Here is a 16,716-nt window from a genome sequence, read left to right as displayed (position 1 = left end):
CCCCTTTTATCCCCTCTCCCCCCCAAACCCAAGCATTCTAATTGCCCCTGTGACCAATCTGCTCTCTCTTCTATCCTCCCTCTCTGCCCTTGTCTCCGTCTTCTCTTTTGTCCTGTAGGGCCAGATAGCTTTCTTGACCCCTTAACCTGTATTTCTTATTTCCTAGTGGTAAGAACATTACAGTTGATCCTAACACTTTGAGTTCCAACTTCTTTAGCTCCCTCCCTCTCCACCCCTTCCCTTTGGAGGACAAGCAATTCAACATAGGCCAAATCTGTGTAGTTTTGCAAATGATTTCCATACTAGTTGTGTTGTATAGGACTAACTATATTTCCCTCCATCCTATCCTGTCCCCCATTACTTCTATTCTCTTATGATCCTTTCCCTCCCCATGAGTGTCGACCTCGGATTGCATTCTCCTCCCCATGCCCTCCCCTCTATCCTCCCTCCCACCCTGCTTGTGCCCTTGTCCCCCACTCTCCTGTATTGTGAGATAGGTTTTCCTATCAAAATGAGTGTGCATTTTATTCTTTCCTTTAGTGGAATGTGATGAGAGTAGACCTCATGTTTTTCTCTCGCCTCCTCTCTTTATCCCTCCACTAATAAGTCTTTTGCTTGCCTCTTTTATGAGAGATAATTTGCCCCATTCAATTTCTCCCTTTCTCCTCCCATATATTTCTCTCTCACTGCTTGATTTCATTTTTTTAAGATATGATCCCATCCTCTTCAATTCACTCTGTGCACTCTGTCTCTATGTATGTGTGCATGTGTGCATGTGTGTGTGTGTGTACTCCCACCCAGTACCCAGATACTGAAATGTTTCAAGAGTTACAAATATTGTCTTTCCATGTAGGAATGTAAACAGTTCAACTTTAGTAAGTCCCTTATGACTTCTCTTTGCTGTTCACCTTTTCATGGTTCTCTTCATTCTTGTGTTTGAAAGTCAAATTTTCTTTTCAGCTCTGGTCTTTTCATCAAGAAAATTTGAAAATCCTCTATTTCATTGAAAGACCATTTTTTCTCCTGAAGTATTATACTCAGTTTTGCTGGGTAGGTGATTCTTGGTTTTAGTCCTAGTTCCTTTGACTTCTGGAATATCCTATTCCATTCCCTTCGATCCCTTAATGTAGAGGGTGCTAGATCTTGTGTTATCCTGATTGTATTTCCACAATATTTGAATTGTTTCTTTCTAGCTGCTTGCAATATTTTCTCTTTCACCTGGGAATTCTGGAATTTGGCCACAATGTTCCTAGGAGTTTCTCTTTTTGGATCTCTTTCATGCGGTGTTCTGTGGATTCCTTGAATATTTATTTTGCCCTCTGGTTCTAGAATCTCAGGGCAGTTTTCCTTGATAATTTCATGGAAGATGATGTCTAGGCTCTTCTTTTGATCATGGTTTTCAGGTAGTCCCAGAATTTTTACATTGTCTCTCCTGAATCTATTTTCCAGGTCAGTTGCTTTTCCAATAAGATATTTCACATTATCTTCCATTTTTCCAATCTTCTCGCTATGTTCTGTGATATCTGTCTTTCTCACAAAGTCCTTAGCGTCCATCTGTTCCATTCTCGTTTTGAAAGAACTATTTTCTTCAGTGAGCTTTTGAATCTCCTTTTCCATTTGGCTAATTCTGCTTTTGAAAGCATTCTTCTCCTCATTGGCTTTTTGAACCTCTTTTGCCAATTGAGTTAGGCTAGTTTTAAAGGTGTTAATTTCTTCAACATTTTTTTGGTTCTCCTTTAGCAGGGAGCTGATCTGCTTTTCATGCTTCTCTTTCATCCCTGTCATTTCTCTTCCCAGTTTTTCCTCCACCTCTCTAACTTGATTTTCAAAATTCTTTTTGAGCTCTTCCATGGCCTGAGCCCATTGGGTGGGCTGGGACACAGAATCCTTGATTTCTGTGTCTTTGCCTGATGGTAAGCATTGTTCTTCCTCATCAGAATGGAAGGGAGGAAATGTCTGTTCTCCAAGAAAGTAGCCTTCAATAGTTTTATTTCTTTTCCCTTTTCTGGGCATTCTCCCCAGCCAGTGACTTGACCTCTGAATATTCTCCTCACACCCACCTCGCCTCCTGGTCCTCCCAGCCAGCGTTTGGGGACTGAGATTCAAATGCTGCTTCCCACCTTAGGGCTTTTGGCGGGGGCAGAGCTGCTACTCAGTGTGAGAATTAAGTTCAGGTGGTCAGGTCGGGGCAGGGCCGCCTCTCAGGCTCAGTTCCCTCAGGGGGTTTATGTACAGACCTTCCACAATGGATCCAGGCTCCCGCCCACTTGGGGAGCCCCTGTCTGCAGCCGCCTCTCAGCTTCTATCTCCCGGGGGGGCCCGAGCCATGGGGGCACCCCACTCCCCTCTCGACCCGCCAAAGAGACTCTCTCACCAACCCCTGTCACCTGTGGGTGGAGGGGCTTGTGCCGCCGCTGGAGATCCCATCCCTGAAGCCTGCTCAGATCTGTACCTCTCAGAGCCGCCGCCACTGCAGGTCTGGGCTGGGCTCCGCGTCTGCAGCATGACGGACCTTTTGTGAGAGGTTTGCAGATCCCTCTCTGGGTGAAGGGACCCGCGTGGCCACTGGAGATCCCGTCCCCGTAGCCCACTCGGATCTTTTCCTCACAGTGTCGCGGCCACTGCAGGGCTGCCCTCTGCTCCCAGTCCTGGCGCCCAGTCCGCAGCGTGAAGGACCCCCCGCGAGAGGTTTGCAGGTCTCTCCGGAACAGAAATCTCCCTCGCTCCAATATTCCGTGGCCTCTGGGTGCAGAATTCACCGTGAGTTGGTCCCCTGTAGCCGTTCTGTGGGTTGTGGGTTCGGAGCTATGTGTATGTGCGTCTTTCTACTCCGCCATCTTGGCTCCGCCTCCATTCTAATTTTTAAAGATTTATTTTCTTCAGTGACCTTTTGGACCTCCTTTTCCATTTGACTAATTCTGCTTTTTAAAGCATTCTTCTCCTCATTGGCTTTTTGGACCTCTTTTTCCAATTGAGTTAGCCTATTTTTAAAGGTGTTCTTTTCTTCAGCATTTTTTTGAGGTCTCCTTTAGCAAGCTATTGACTTGCTTTTCGTGATTTTCTTGCATTGCTTTCATTTCTCTTCCCAGTTTTTTCTCCACCTCTCTTACTTGATTTTCAAAATCCTTTTTGAGTTCTTCCATGGCCTGAGACCATTGTGTATTTATTTTGGAGGTTTTGGATGCAGAAGACTTGACTTTGATATCTATAGTATGCATTGTTCTTCCTCATCAGAAAGGATGGAAGAAAATATCTGCTCACTAGGAAAGTAACTTTCTATTGTCTTATTCTTTTTCCATTTTTTATGCATTTTCCCAGCAAGTTACTTGACTTTTGAGTTCTTTGTCAAGGGGAGGGTATGCTCTGGAGATCTGTAAGTTCTCAGTTCCTCCAGGGTGGCACAGTCAAGGGAGAAAAGTTTATTCCTCTCCTGGCCTACGCTCTGGTCTGTGAGCAGGATTCCCTCTCCAGAGCCTCCACCAATTCCACCATGCCAGCCAGCACTCTTCCTCACCCCAGGGCTGCCATTCAGGGCTGAGGTCCAGATCAGCGGCTCAATCCACCCAGGGGTTTTAGGCCAGGGCTTCAACAATGGAAGCTGCTGCTGCCTGGGACCAGGGCTAGACCACTGTGTTCCCTTCTTACCCAAGTAAAAGAGCTTTCTCACTGACTTTTGAAACTGTCTTTGGCATTTGTGAGTTGAGGAATCTGGGACCAACAGCTGCTGCCAGTGGTGCCTTGAAGACCACTCCAGTTCTGTCTTTGCTGCAGTGCAGCTCACACTGTGCCATGCTCCACTCCGTGCCCAGCATGATAGACCTTTCCTGTCAGCCTTCCAGGCTGCCTTGGGCTGGAAATCTCTTTTCCTCTGTCATTTTGTGGCTTCTCCTGCTCTAGAATTTGTTTAGAGTCATTTTCTACAGGTATTTTATGGACTGTGGGAGGAGAGCTTCTAGAGGTGCATCCTTCTACTCTGCCATCTTGTTTCCACCCTCAACATTCATTTTTATAATATTTTGAGTTCCAGTTTTTTCTTCTTCCCTTCTCTCACCCCTCCCTAAGATAGCAAGCAATCTGATATAGGCCATACACATACAGGCATGTTAAACATTTAGTCATATTGTGAAAGAAGAAACTGAACAAAAGGGAAAAAATGCTTCAATCTGCATTCAGACTTCATAGTTTTTTCTCTGGATGTGGTTAGCATTTTCCATCATGATTCTTTTGAAGTTGTCTTAGATCATTGTATTGCTGAGAAGAGCTAAGTCTGTCATAGTTGATCATCACCCAGTGTTGTTGTTACTGTGTACAATGTTTTCTTGGTTCTGCTGACTTCACTCAGCATCAGCTCATCTAAGTCTTTCCAGGTTTTTCTGAAATCTGCCTGTTCATCATTTATTATGGAACAATAGTGTTCCACTACATTCATATACCAAAATTTGTTCAGCCATTTCCCCATTGATGGGCATCCCCTCAATTTTTAATTCTTGGCCACCACAAAAAGAGCTGGTATAAATATTTTTGTACATATAGGTCTTTTTCCTTTTTCTTTGATGTTTTTGGGATATAGGCCTAGTAGTGGCATTGCTGGATCACAAGGTACACACAATTTAATTGCCTTTTGGGCAGAGTTCCAAATTGCTCTCCAGAATGTTTGGAACAGTTCACAACTTCATCAATAATGCATTAGTGTCCCAATTTTGCCACATCTTATCCAGCATTTATCATTTTCTTTTTCTGTCTGTGATACCTCAGAATTGTTTTGATTTGCATTTCTCTAATCTTTAGTGATTTAGAGCATTTTTTCTGTAACTATAGGTAGCTTTAATTTCTTCATTTGAAAACTGTCTGTTCATATCCTTTGACCATTTATCAATTGGGGAATGGCTTGTATTCTTATAAATTTGACTCAGTTCTCTAAATACTTTAGAAATGAAGCCTTTATCAGGAACACTGGCAGGAAAAAATTGTTTCCCGAATTTCTGCTTTGCTTCTAATCTTGGCTGCATTGGTTTTGCATTGGCTGTAAAACCTTTTTAATGTAATCAAAATGATATATTTTGCATTTCATACTGTTCTCTGTCTCTTGTTTGAGCATAAGTTCTTCCCTTCTGCATAGATCTGACAGGTAAACTATTTCTTGGTCTCCTAATTTGCTTATGGTATCACCCTTTATGTGGAAATCACTTGGTATTTGTTTCCTATTTATTTATCTATGTACTTGTTCTTGTCTCCCATTAGCTCCTTGAGGGCAAAGATAGGGACAGGAATACACAACAGACCTGTTATTTCATTGGTAGGAGAATTCACTGATGAGAGAGAAAACTCCCTCTCCCAAAGCAGGTAGGCACGCTTTTTGCAACTTAGAGTCTTGGACAGGCACCTAAGGCACTGAGAGGTGCAGTGGTTTTTCCAGGGTCATTAGCTAGTGATCTTCTTGGCTCTAAAGTTGGCTCTCTACCCACTTTACCTTACTCCCTCTGGAGAGTAGGAGCTGTTTCACTTTGGTCTTTGTACCTAGCATAGGGCCTGCCTGGCACATAGAAGGCACTAGATTGCTTCCTGTTGGGGGACAGGGTAATGACCCCCAGGCCTAGAGCATACTAGTATTTAAGTATACCCAGAATCATTTTAATTTCAACCAGCATTTAATTCCTTTCATTTGTATTAGACCTTGTAGTTTCTAAAACACTTTTGCGTACTGGTCTTGAAACATGCCTGACAGAAGCGATCATTTTACAAAAGAAACTAAGGCTCAGAAAGTTGTCACACATCTGCTAGGTTTAGCGTGCCTACTCTTGTGCTTTAGACTGAAGGGAGGTGTCTATAAAATGCTAATATTTAAGAATACTTGAAATCACTTTCTTTCAATTCATCTTTAACCACCAAGTAGTATTTCGGTTTGATAGGAAGCGTCAGTCAGGAGGCCCACGCTCACTCTGACTGTTAGGTTTCGTGACAGCCAGAAATGCTAACTCTCTATGGTTCTCCAGCCCCACTCCTCTTTCCATATCCATACCAATATACACTGAACTTGCTATATTTCACAAAACACTAGCCTAGAACCTTGACATAACAGTCCTCAGAAGTGTAGACAGGCCTGCTTGAATAATGCATACAATTTTGTCATAGAACCAATAAGGAAAATAAATCAATATGTAATAAAAAAATCACCTGCACTTAGGCTTCCCTATCCTCTACAGACCAAGTCAGTTTCCAGGCGGTATATCACCTGCTCTAAATACAAGAGTTCTTGGAAATAGTAAGTTTACTTTAGCTCCTCATGTCTGTCGCTGCTGTATGGACCAAAGAGTATAGGCAGTGTAACACAGTTCACAGCTAATGTTTGACTCAACACATCCATTAGGACTAATTGTTAGGTGAAGACTTAGGAACCCTTGACCTAGGTCTTGGATCTTTAATGCAGAGCACAGACTCAGGTGATGGTAGACTTAGGAGAAGACAGAAACTCCCCTAGCTAGTGCTTTTCTTGGTCTTGACTGCCTTGTTACTGGCAGGGACCTCTAGCTACTTCTCATTGCAGGGGGAGTGGACTCAACACTGACTTTGGCAAGGACAGAAGCCTTCCAATTTTACCCACTATCTCTTTGGAGCCCTGTGAGGGTGGTGCAAGTATTATTATCCCCATTTTAACAGATAAGGAAATTGAGACTCAGAGGTGAACAGATTTGTGCCAGGTCACCTGGCTAGGTGGTACAGTCAGGATTTTGACTTCAGCTCTTTCTGTGCCATCCAATTCTGTTTGCGTCCACTGGCATGTCAACTTGGCATCTCTCTGACCTGGACTGTGGCAGCAGCTAAAAGCCAAGCTGTCCATGTAGCAGGGGAGAAGCAGGCAGGGTGGTGAGAATAGACTAGAGCATGGGCCTGTGACGTGGAGAAGTATTGTGAGATAAGGATGGAGAGGTAGCCAGGGTCCAGATTGTGAAGGACCTTGAAGGGCTGGTTAAGGGGTCTATATGGAGGGTTTTGGAGGAAGCAAGTGACATGGCTAGAGTTGTGTTCTAAAATTCACTTGGGATGGTCTTATGTTTTATATTCTGGTGTGTATGCATTCCTGGGCTGTCTGTTATTTAGTAGGCTGCATCTGCATAACTCCAAACATCTAAGTGGTAAAGCTTTTCATTTCTCTTGTACTTTCACCTTTTCAAAGTGTTCTGATATCTTTGATCTCATTAAATGTGAGATACAAAGGGCAGGCATGATTCCCACTATTTTTTTCAGATGGTAGTTGGCATTTCTATAGCATTTTAAGAGGTTGCAAAGCACTTTACATCCATTATCTCACTGGAGCCCCCTAAAGTCAGAACAGGCATTATCCTCCCTGTTTCAACATATAAAGAAACTGAGGCTCAAAAATTAAGAGATTTGTCCAAGGTCCTCAGGATTTTGACTTCCAAGTTGAGTATTCTTTCTGTGCCATCCATTCGTTTAGTTACATAAACATTTATTAAGTACCTACTTTGTGCCAGACACTGGGGATACAAAGGAAAAAAAGTGAAAAGGTCTAGACAGGGTATCTAAGTGACCGCCTCTAAAGAGTGGCAGAGCTGAGGCCATAATGTGACCAGATTAGCTTTATTCTCATACTCTTACTATTGCACTGTGCTGCTCTCTTAAATGAAGAATAAAAAATTCAGTTAATGGCCCAGATGTTTGGCACTGCCTAGACATAACATTGATAACTGATGACACTTCTTATTTTTCCAATGAATATCAGGTTATCATATTGACAGTTTTAGTGTTTGCTTTTCCATGGTCTCTTCCAAAGCCTCTTGTGGGAATGGATCTCACAATCTGTTTTGGGCAGTGTAGCCAATTAACCATGCAAAGTTGGGGCATTCAACACAGCCACAACTGAGTGGAGGCTGGACAGTCATCTTGGTGGCTTATCTGTCCAAGCAGTCCATTTCAGAGGCACTGTGAATTATTCATACTTGGTCGTCTATGTGGATCAGAGGAACTGTGTGATGGTCCAGTCTCCATTATGTTTTTGACTGTGCAAGCTAACTGCTTCTGGGAGACAAATGCTGAAGGAGGGGAGGGGTTGAGAAAGCTAATGAAGCTTTGTGTAGATTGGTAAATGCTTTTCTGTCTTGTCTCTGATTCACATCTCCTCTGCCTTCATCACCCCTCACCTAGATTAGTGTAGCAGCCTCTCAATTGGTTTCCCTGCTTTCAGCCACTCTCAGTTCCAGTCTAATGATGTCACTTCCCTGATCAACAGCTTTCAAGCTATTACTTGCAACATAAAATATGGATTCTTTTGACTCTATTTCAAGCCTCTCTACAATCTGACTCCAGCCTGCTTTTTCAGCCTTATTTCTTCATACTCCTATTGCTGTATCTGATATTCTAGTCACACTGGACTGTCAGTGCTTTCCTCGTCTTGTCCCTTCTTGTCTCCTTGTACTTCCCCATGTCTACCATGCCCTTGCTAATCATCTCTGCCTGTTGAAATCCTTTCTTCCTTCAAAGTCATCCATGTCTCACCTGTGCATAGGAGAATGCTAGAGCTAGAACTGGGTTAGTTCTGAGCCCTCTTCCTTTTGCTCTCTGTACATTTTCTTCATGATTTTCATTAACTTATATGGGTTCAATTATCATCTCAGGAATCATTTATTTGATGATTCCTAAATCTTTGTATTCAGTTGTCATCTCTCCCCAGTCCTTGCTAGCCATCTCTACCTGTGTGTCCCATGGCCATCTTAAATACACGTCCAAAATGGGACTCATCCTTTTGTTCTCTTAAACCCACCCTTTTCCTTACCTTCTCTGGGGTTTTCCTTCTAGCCCTAAGTGGGCCGTGAGGTCATCCTTTCCTCCTCCAGTGCTGTCATTTTCACCTCCACAGCACATCTCTTCCATCTGTGGTCTTCTCTCTGCTTATATTGCTCTCATCACCCTTCACTTGGACTAGTACAATAGCCTTCTAATTATTTGCTTCTGGCCTCTCTTCTCTGCAATCCCATTATCCATACAGGTGCCAAATTGATTTTCCTGAAGCACAAGTCTATCACTCTCTTGTTCAAGAAATTTCAGTAGTTCCCTATTGCCTCCAAGATAAAATAGAAATTCCTATGTTTGGCATTTAAAGCACTTCATGACCTGGCTCCATCCTGTCTTTCCAGATATTTCTAATATGTCAGTCAAACCAGCTCTGAGCTCTGGTCCTGGAGTCAGGAGGCCTCAGACACTTACTTGCTGTGTCATCCAGGGCAGATCACTTAACCCCAATTACCTCCAAAATTGTTTTTTTCTTGTTGAGTTGGACATGCTTTGAACTGGAATAAGTGTTGAACAGAAAAGGCTAGGCTTCTTCCACTTCCTGCATAAAAGGGACAAACCTCAGAACTGAGGACCTGAAGGAGTCAAAAGGAGAGGTTTCTGCCAACCTACTAGGCTATGGGTCATCATCTTTCCTGAAAAAGCAAAATAGCAGTCCATCTGAGAAGACAGTAACACCCATCCAAGCTAGAGGCTAAGTGAATGCAACTGCCTGTAGAGGAGCAAGCTCAAAGTGGCCGGGAAATTGCTACAGCTGGGGAAGAAGCCAGCAGCTAGGCTGAAGCAGGATGAGCTACCTACCATCTGTAACTGGCAGCTGAGTAACCAGCTCAACTTGGCCTAGCTGAGATACTCCCAGTCTGGCAGAGATGCTGTGCCTTATGAAGAGCCAACCCAGCCTAGTAGTAGAGCAATTGACCTCTGACCCTGACATGTTGCACAGCCAACTTCAGGAGGACCCTCTGGGCAAAGAAAAGAAACCAGGGTCCTGCATTTCCAGAGTCGTGAGCACACATGTATGTTCCCTGCACATGTGCCTCACTACTTTCATAGTAAGGAACTAAATTCCTGCTAACACTCTCCTCCTAGACTCTGATCCATGTTGGGTATTTGGTGGGGGTGGTGGTGAAGAATGATTTGTTTTTATTTGTCAAGTACATTTTTAATGATATCTTTTGTTTTTATTATGACCCAAATTTCCATCTGTTTCTCGCCCTCCATTACCCTGCAGAAAACCATTCTTTGTAACAAGGAATTTTTTTAAAGAAAAAATAAAGAAGATGAAGGGGAAAAACATCAGCAAAATCAGTAAATAGCCTAAAAGAACCTGACATTACATGTATACCTGTAGACCTCCTACCTTTGCAAAAGAGCAGGGACAGATATCTTCTCATCTTCTTTGGGCTTTTGGTATTTTTTTTTTTACAATTTTTACAACACAATAATATTCTGTTATATTTCTGTATTGTGATTTGCTTAGCTGTTCCCTAGTTAATGGGCATCTGCTTTGTTTCTAAATCTTTGCTACTGCAGAATATGGTCTTATAAATAGTATAGTGTATCTGGAGCCTTCTTTAAAGCCAGTGACCTCCTTGGCTCATTCTCTAGCAGTGGAATTTCTGGGTCAAAGGGTATGAACATTTTGGTCACTTTCTCTGCATAATTCCAAATTTATTTACAGAGTGGTTGTACTAATTCACAACTCCACTAGCACCTCATTAGTGTACTTGTCTTTCCACAGTCTCTCCAACATTATTTCTTTCTTTTATAATTTTTACCACTTTGCTCAATGTAAGGTTAAACCTCAGGGGTGTTTTGATTTGTATTTCTCTTAACATTAATTATTTGGTACATTCTTTTGTAAGGTTGCTAATAGTTTACAATTTTTCTTTTGAAAACTCTTTCTTCATATCCTTTGACCACTTATTTTTTTGGAGGAATGACTTTCGTTCTTATATATTTCTGTTAGTTATCTATATATCTTAGATATCAAATCCTTATCTCAGAAATTTAATACCAAGTTTTTTCCCCTGTGATCTACTTCCATTTTTATCCCAGATGTGTTACTTTTGCTTGTGCAAAAGCTTTTTTATTTTTCATATAGACAAAATTATCTAACAAGTAGGTCAGTTAGTTTGGAATGTAGAGTAGTGGAGAAAGGAGAGGGGTGACCCCCAGCTTGTAGACTGAAAATGACTAAAAGAATGGTACTGCTCTTGGTAGGAAGAGGATTGAGTTTAAGGTGGAAAGATAATGAATTCTGGTTTTGATTTAGCTGAATTTGTAGTCAGAGGAGCCGAATTTGAATCTCCGCTCTATCACTTATCTGTGTGACCTTGGCCAAACCACATAACATCCCTGGGCTTCAGTTTCTTTCTCTTTCAAATGAGGGGATTAGACTTGATTATCTCTTAAGATCCTATGATCTATGAGCCTGTGTTTCAGTGGTGGTGCTTACTTGAACCCAGGTCTTCTTGAGTTGAAGACAGGCTCTCTATCCACTGTGTTGCCATATAGACTCTCATGATAAAAATATTTTTTGGACTGGACCTGTGATGATATAGGGAACTTCCAGTGAGGAAACTTCCTTTACCAATGCAGATCAAGCACCTGCTCTGTGACTCTTAGAAAGCTCCCTGGTGCACTGAGAGGTGAAGTGACTTGTTTAGGGTCATATATTCAATATATGTCAGAATCAGGACATCAGCCCAGGGCTTCCTGACTGAGCTCAGCTCTTGAGCCTCATCGCCTCTTGTGATAATTATTATTGTTATTTCCCTGAGTCTCAGTGTCTTTATTTGTAAAAATGAGTAGGTTTGAGGTATCTTCTGGCTCTAAAGCTTACAATCATTCTCTGAATATCACTTCTATCTGGACCTCAGTTATTGCATCTGTAAGATGAGGAGGTTAGACTAGAGCAGGCGTTATGGACCCCTTTGGCAGTCTGATGAAGCCTATGGATGATGAAGCCTTCTCAGAATAATGTTTTTAAATACATTGGATTAAAAGAGAAATCAGCTATATTGAAATACATTTTCAAAATGTTTTTTAAACAAGTTCACAGACTCTAGGTTAAAATTCCCTGGACTAGAGCATCTCTATGTTTCCTTACTGCTTCAAAACTTATAATAATCCTATAAACGTCACTTGTTTCTGGGCCTCAACTTACTTCATCTGTAAAATAAGGGAATGGACCTGAAGATTTTCAATATTCCTTCCAGTTCAAAATTATATGATTCAGTCATTCAGATGCTCCACCCTCTCTAGCATTTTAGTGTGACAGAGTTGTCAGATCCTTTCCAGAGATCTGGCTTTGATGAAGTTCTTGAGGAACAAAACTGAAAGGACCAGGCACCTGCCAGGAGTAGGTTTGAGAAGAGAAGACTCTACAGATGCTATATAAAAGACACATGGGGCAAATGGAGACCCTGGGAGAAAAGTCACTTACTGGACAGTTGTGTTAAGAGTTAATGCTACCAACCCAATGTTACAATGGCATGTATCATTTAGATTGTAGATATAAACTAAGCTACTGGGTCTTATTTTCAGGATGAAACCCCCAAATGCATGATGGGGAAAAGGACCAGCCTCAGGAGGCAGCCCTGGATGGGCAGGCATCATGGCTTATGTGCCCCAAGGCAGCAGTAACTTACCAGCTGCAAAAGCACGGGGCTTCTTTGGAATGATTACTTCCCTTTCATCAGTAATGAGTCCCAGCCTTTGGAGCCTTCTCCTCTTGTCCACTGAAAACACTTTTATTTCACTTGCATGTTCTGCAGAGTCACACTCCCTTTCATTTGTTAGATTTTCAAAAGAATGCCCCATAGGAAATTGAGGCCTTTTTTCTTTGTCTTTTTTTTAAGCAAAACTGATTTTAAAACCATCTGAGCTGATGACAAACAAAAGCATGGTTTAGAATGAAAACATCAATCCAAGTTTATTGTAGTGTAGTTAACCACAACCCCTCTTCTCCTTCCCCAGGTTCCAGAAGGAACACACAGAAAATGGGGCTGCTCAAATGGCCCCTCACTGCTTCTCTTCTTGGCCATGTCATCAGGAGCTCAGGAATAGAAGTAAAGTAGAAATCTGGAGTCACCGGAATTGGATCAGAATGTGAGCTCCTTGAGAACAGGTACTGTTTCATTTTTGTCTGTATCCCCGGCACCTGGGGATATAGTGCCTGCCATATCTCTTCTGAACTTTCCTGTAGCTGTTGAGGGCACCAGACATTCAGATCACAACCTTAGTGTCATCATTTCTCATGCACTTAGTTATCAGATATTCTCGTTTCTTCTCTCAAACTTTTCCCCACTTATACAGTTGCCACCCTAGTTCAGATCCTCATCAGCTTTGCCCCCAAACTCTAATGCATTGTTAGCACTACTGCCAAAGTGACCATGTACCCTTGTCCCACTCCACTCATTAAAGTCCAGGGGTTCCCTATCATCCCCAGGAGCAAATATAAAATTCTATGTTTGGTATTTAAAGCGCTTCACCCCTTAGATTCTTTGGTTTCTTTGAAGACTTGGCTGAAATCCTACCTTCTGCTGTAAACCTTTCCTGATCTCTTCTGCCCCAATCACGTCCAATCCCCCTGCTACCGCTTGATGATCAGGTTTGTTGTTGTTTTTCAGTTGTGTCTGACTCTTTGTGACTTTGTGGACTATAACACACTAGGCCCTCCACCTGAGGGGTTCATCTTGTGATGTCATGCCATTAAAAACTGTCCATGGTATTTTATTTGCAATGATGCTGGAGTGGTTTGTCATTTCCTTCTCCAGTCCATCACCTTTGGTCAGAGCTCTCCACTATGAGCTGTCCACCTTGAGTAATCCTGCACAGCATGGTTCATAGTTTCATTGAGCTGTGCAAGCCCCTCTGCCAGGACAAAACAGTGATGGGGGGAGGGGGTGATCAGGTTACCTTTCATCTATTCTGTATACATCGTGTAAGTACCTGGTCATTTATCTGTTGTTTCTCCCATTAAAATGTGAACTTCTTGAGATGAAGAACCATGTTCTTCCTTTCTTTATCTGCACCTTTCCTTAGCTCTTAGTGCAGTGGCTGTCATATAATGAATTCTTAATATTTGCTTGTTGAGTGACTGAGAGATGAAATACCCAGGGAGCTTGGCAGTTACCCCTGAGTGCCCTCTAGTGTTGGATGGTTCTTACAGCAGGTGAGACTAAGGGCTTAATTGAGAGCACATAAGTGCCTGGCAGTGGTTTGAGTGTGTGTGTGTGTGTGTGTGTGTGTGTTTTAGGGGTCATTCCTGATGCCCTGCAACATGGTATCACATTATTTGTGGAATCATTTTATTTTGCTTTTCTATTCCTAATGCCTAGGCTTTTAAATCTTTACTGGTCTCTACCACCACAATTGGGCTGCCATTTTCATCAAGGGAGCTATCTTTATGAGGAATCGAGTTGCTCTGTAATTTTCTCTCATTAGGTTGTCATAAATGTTGAGACTTGTGCTAAGTTTGACAGACCTGTGATCCTTCTACCAGTGTAGATTACAGCTATTCTTTGTCACCCCCTCATCCTGTTTTATTCTTCTCTTTGTCTCTATGTACATCCTCTGTAGAGGATCTACTCAGTGCAGTGGTGGGGCCTTCCTCTTATTCCTCTCACTTAAGCCTTCATGGATCTCCAAAGTTGATGATGACCCAGAGATCCACTTTATCTGACCAGAAGACTAGATTCTGGAATTAGAACCTAGAGCTGAATTTCTAGTTTCTTCTAGAAATTAAGGAAGGAAATCTTTTCCCACTCCATCTAGAAGACAGATATTAGAGTTGACCTTGTATACACTGACAACCATATCTGCCTTTGCCATATAATTCTCTCCAAAGCTGATATTTATAGCTCTGAGTGACTTGGGATCTCCCACTTATTGCCATTTCAAAATATTTCTAGAAGGAAGATAGCCAAGTGAAAAAACAGAAAAGGTCCAAGTCCTTGATGAAGAAAGACTCCCTTTTTGAGCTACATACAAATAATAGCTCCTCCCAATAGAGTCTATCCTCCCAAATGTCCAAGTCAACTGTTTGATCCTAGTTTTAGGCCACAGGTTTGCCAATTTATGGCCTATAATTCTCTTTAGTGCAGCAAGGACCATAATTGAGAAATGTTTAACAAAATAAAAATACAGTACAACATGGATAATGTCAATTTTTAGTTTTCTAAGTCAATATGCGGCCTTCAGGGATCCATTTTTGATACCCCTTTTTGTAGGTAACCCCGTTAGTAAAACACATCATCCACTATACACTAAGGGATAGCTCTAGAGTCTAGACTGACCAGTGCAATACTCCCCTCTTTGTCCTTTCAGCATGATGCCCACAGACATGTCCATTTTCCATGGTGTAGTGGTTAAATCCATTTAATATCTATAGAACCCTGGGCAAGTCATTTAATCTGAACCCTAGTTCTCTTATGATTAGATGGATTAGATCTCTGAATTCATTCCAATGCCAGCTGCAGTTATAAATCTAAGTCCCACCTGACAAAAGGCAACATCTCAGCTAGTGTCAGGACATGGGCCCTGCAGCTCAGTAATAATCCACAAGCCTTTATTAAACCCCTACAAGGTGTAAGACCCTGTCTGTTAGTAAATATTCTCCATTTTGCTCTGAAATCTCCCAGGTACCGTATGCAATCAATCTTAACTCCTCACCCCAGAGCCAACACAAAGACAGCTTTGGGGGAATTAATGTGGAACTTTTTTGTCTCTTTTTTAAAAAGGATTGTTAGAAAGATTTCTTTTGTACGTATTTTTCTTTTGTGGAATATTCTCCAGAGTGGAATTTCTTATGAAACTTGAGTAGAGTCAAGGAAATTAATTTTCTCCAGAAGGGTTTCTTTTCTGCATAAATTTTTGTGTGCTGGAGACTTTATTAAAAATGCTTTATTAAAATATCAAAATGTTTGACAGTAATGAATATTTATTAAAAGTAGAACTATTTATTATTAGATATATATATATATATATATATATATATATATATATATATATATATATATATATATATATATATATATATATATATATATATATCTGAGGCCACCCATTTATTGCCCAATAAAGGTAAGTAATTTTAATTATAGATATAATTCCATATATATTATATATACATATTACATATATATTTTACATGCATATCTTTATTCTGGACAATTTCATTGGTTTGGGAAATTTTTAAGATGAAAACTCCTTCTACTAATGCAAATCAACATCTCCTCAGTAATTTACAATCTTGGGTATCTGGGGCCCCTGGGAAGTCTAGGGCTTTATTCAACATCACATAGCCAGTCTGTGTGTCAGGCAGAACTCAAAACTCAGGTCTTTCTGACTCCTCTAGGCCAACTTGCTATACACAATACCATCTGATAAGTTAGCAATTATTCCCATATTATCTTTGGAGATATCTGAATTTTCTAAGATCATCTCTTTCTTTGTAAAACATTTTGACCGAATAATATTTCATAGAATCAAAGAGTCACAGAGTGTCAAGGGACCTCATAGGAACCCTCATCCTGAACAGTGTTCTCCTTTACAGTGTTATAGACAGGTGGTCATTAAGTATCCTTTCAAACACTTCTAGTAAAGGAGAACTCACCATTATCATTGCCATCCCCCACTCCCTTCCCTTGGTCAGTTGTAACTATTGAGAATTTTTTCTTCATGATCCAATTGAAATCTACCTTCCCATTGCTCTAGTCCATCGCTTTTAGTTCTGCCCTGTGGGGCCAAGCAGAATAAATCAAATCATCTTCCACACAAAATCACAGAGTTGGAACAGTCCTCAGAGGCAGATATTCCCTTTACAGTACCTTGAGCGAGTGGTTTTCCAGCCTGTGTTTGAGGATGCCGAGCAATAGGTGATTCACTACCTACTGAGGAATG

General features: G+C 41.5%; 1 long non-coding RNA gene across 1 annotated transcript in view; it reads left to right on the top strand.

Annotated features, from left to right (window-relative positions):
• The first annotated feature begins 12,431 nt into the window (after positions 1–12,431).
• The window catches only part of LOC140516025 (uncharacterized), a 76,935-nt gene continuing 72,650 nt past the window's right edge, over positions 12,432–16,716 (top strand). Inside the window, exon 1 of the long non-coding RNA XR_011971246.1 lies at positions 12,432–12,940. This is a non-coding gene — a long non-coding RNA (uncharacterized lncRNA). The remainder of the gene's footprint in view (positions 12,941–16,716) is intronic.

This window comes from Notamacropus eugenii, chromosome X (assembly GCF_028372415.1).
Source record: "Notamacropus eugenii isolate mMacEug1 chromosome X, mMacEug1.pri_v2, whole genome shotgun sequence".
NCBI classification, from domain to species: domain Eukaryota; kingdom Metazoa; phylum Chordata; class Mammalia; order Diprotodontia; family Macropodidae; genus Notamacropus; species Notamacropus eugenii.
Note: the sequence above shows the minus strand (reverse complement) of the source record. Positions and strands in the feature narration are given on the sequence as shown.